Source organism: Pinus tabuliformis, chromosome 1_2, assembly GCF_031772625.1.
Source record: "Pinus tabuliformis cultivar Carrire ecotype Pingquan chromosome 1_2, CPIR1, whole genome shotgun sequence".
NCBI lineage: Eukaryota > Viridiplantae > Streptophyta > Pinopsida > Pinales > Pinaceae > Pinus > Pinus tabuliformis.
In genome coordinates, this window is record NC_142298.1 from 1,162,453,161 (window position 1) to 1,162,456,124 (window position 2,964).

At 32.7% G+C, this 2,964-nt stretch overlaps 1 pseudogene; it reads left to right on the top strand.

Annotated features, from left to right (window-relative positions):
• The first annotated feature begins 751 nt into the window (after window positions 1–751).
• On the top strand, window positions 752–1,881 carry LOC149210353 (uncharacterized; annotated as a pseudogene).
• Window positions 1,882–2,964: the final 1,083 nt, after the last annotated feature.

Consider the following 2,964-nt stretch of genomic DNA (forward strand, 5'->3'; position numbering starts at 1 on the left):
TCCGTTAGTCACATGAAAACACATATATATTTCCGTTCTTATTTCAAGAGATTCTTTACACCTTTCTGGGGCAACTACTGTCAGTTACGTTGAGTGTGTATGCCTTGATGCGATTTACTCCTTAAAACGCTATGCTTCCCACGCCCAAGAAGCCACGATGTCTCCGGAAGATAAAGATTAAAGTTTGAATTGTTCCTTCATACCTCATCTTATGACGTGGTGTTGTGTCGAGAGACTTCATCCTGGTTGTTTAATGTGTGACTGTGGGAAGATAATAGAATGAGATGACCAAAGCATGAATTGTGCTCTCATACCTCATCTTATGAGGTGTTTAAACATTTTTCCCACCTACCTTTACAACTTCCTTCATAGAGAAATTACCCATTGTGTTGAATGTGTATGCTTCCATGTGATTCGCTCTTGAAACTTAATTTCAGAAGCACCATGCTTCCATCATAAAAGAGCATGGCGTCATGAGATGACCACAGCTTGACTTGTGCCGTCATGCGTAATCTTATGAGGTGTCTACATCTTCTCGAAAAGGTGTTGTGATTTTGCTCCCCCTCGCAAAAAAAAATCTAAATTCGCTTGGAATCTACGCACTTTCGAATTAACCTAACATGTGCACAAAGCCTAGAATCGCATCCTTTTTCGTTCCCCTCTCTCTCTATATATATCTTCAAATTTGTATTTGTGCTCAACATCGAAAGGTGCAAGTCTTTTGTCATATTGTGCCAAACAAATTAAAGCCATGGCATCTGAGCTTGTGTCGAAGGTAGTCTTACTGCACATTTTACTTTGACAAACAAGCAAGGCTGAAAGGTCATTCTCCCGATTGCAGAGAGCGAGCCCTGATGAACTATGTCCGACAAAATGCACAGAAGGGAAATGCAAAGGCCGTGCTCGAAGCAATTGACAGTTTTACTGACCAATCCTGGATGACAATTTTAGGGAAGGAGAAGGGTTATATTCTCGATGATGCCGTGCAGACTTATGCTCCCAGGGTTGCGTTAGAGCTTGGAACTTATTGTGGGTATTCTGCCATTAGGATTGCTTCAAAGATGACTGAGCCTGACAGCAAGCTGGTTACAATAGAGATGAACTCACACAACTTTGGTATTGCCAGTGAAATGATAGAGTATGCAGGTAAAAGTTCTAACAATTCTCATATCAATTCAAATAAATATGTTGTTGTCACATAGTCATCAGATTAAGTCTTAGTATTATAGTCCTGTTTGACAATTTCTATTTCCCTTCTAAAACACGCATGTTCAATAGGAAAGATATTATATATATATATAAAATTCGACAACTATACAAATATCTTTTTCTCCTTCCTACTTTTAATTTAATGTCTCAGTAAACATTAACGCTTATATATGAACATTTATGACTTTAGTTCACAAATAATCATGGAATGCATCAATTACTTCATAGGTCTCTATCTTCTAAAACTTTAATATAATTTTATGTGCATTTGTTTCTATCAGGACTCTCCTCAAAAGTGACAGTGTTAAAAGGTATACTGAGTGAACTGGATGACAAATTAGAGGAAATTTTGAATGAAATATCAGCTAGGTATTTTGATTTCGTGTTCATGGATCACTTCAAACATTGCTATTTGCCGGATTTTATGTTACTCGAGAACAAAAGCATGCTTGGCAAAGGAACCTGTATTGTTGCAGACAGTGTAGGATATCCGGAGGCTCAGAACTACATGAATTATTTGAGAGAGCACCCTGAGAAAATCGAGAGTGAGGAATACACGTCCTCTGCACAGTGCTGGCCATGCAAAATGAAAGTGTCTACATACATAGTTGATGGAGAACACTTAGTCACTTAGTTGTGGAATAATATATGATTTTGGGGTTGAACATTATAGGCGTGCCAGAAGATGAAAAAAATAAAAATGAAGTACCATGAGTCATCATGTTTATTCAAATATTAGGCATATTAGAAAGTCATTTTGTAAATATGTCTCCTTCATTTGAGACATGCTATTTTCATCAATGTGGATTGCCTAGTGACAATTATCCTTTTTATTTTATGGGTTGTGGCGGTGGAATAATGAAATTTTGTCCATTATAGATGAGAATCAATTTGTATATATTATTGTATAGTTTTCAGCATATATATATAAGAAAGAAAGGATAAATATATAACTATGTATAAATAGGTGAAAAGAATAATTTTAACAGATGAGGTACAGGTTTATTCTGCTATACAGTGTGCTATATTGATTTTGGTGAATTCATTTTTATTTTTATATTCACTTATATTGGAGGAATATAAGTATTTGGTTTATTACATGAAAGTGCATTAATATGACATGTGTGGAAATTAAATTTGGATGAGGAGGATCTCTATTCTTCCTCTCAACTACTTTGCATAACTCTAGTTAAAGATTTTTATATGTTTTATGTTAATATATATACATAAATAAGTGATTTGATTTATAAATGTAATATATTAATTTAAAAGTTTTGTGTAGAGATGGGTTTTCCAACCAAGTGTGAGGGAGATGTTGTTCTTTAGTGTTACATTTGCAAATAATAAAACAATGCTTACATTAACAAGTTAAAAAAAATAGTAATAACCAAAAAATAAAAAACCAATGTGGGTCATAATTAAAATACTTCAGTTTTCATCTTTGTTTTACATTAATTTTATATACAAATATGGGCAAAAAAAAAATTAGTGTGAGGGAGATATGTAATTTATTAGATTTGACCAATAACATGTAAAAATAATACCATTGATATTATATGATGTGTAATTCAGTTTATATTTAGTTAACATGTAATAATTAAAACAAAATATATTGATAATAAAAATTTAGTGTGAGTCATAAACAAAATACTTCAATATGCATATTGAATAATCAAATTTTATATAGATAAAAATAAATTTATTTTATTTTTTTATATATTTATTTTTATTATAAAGGAGTTGAATATTTTTTTT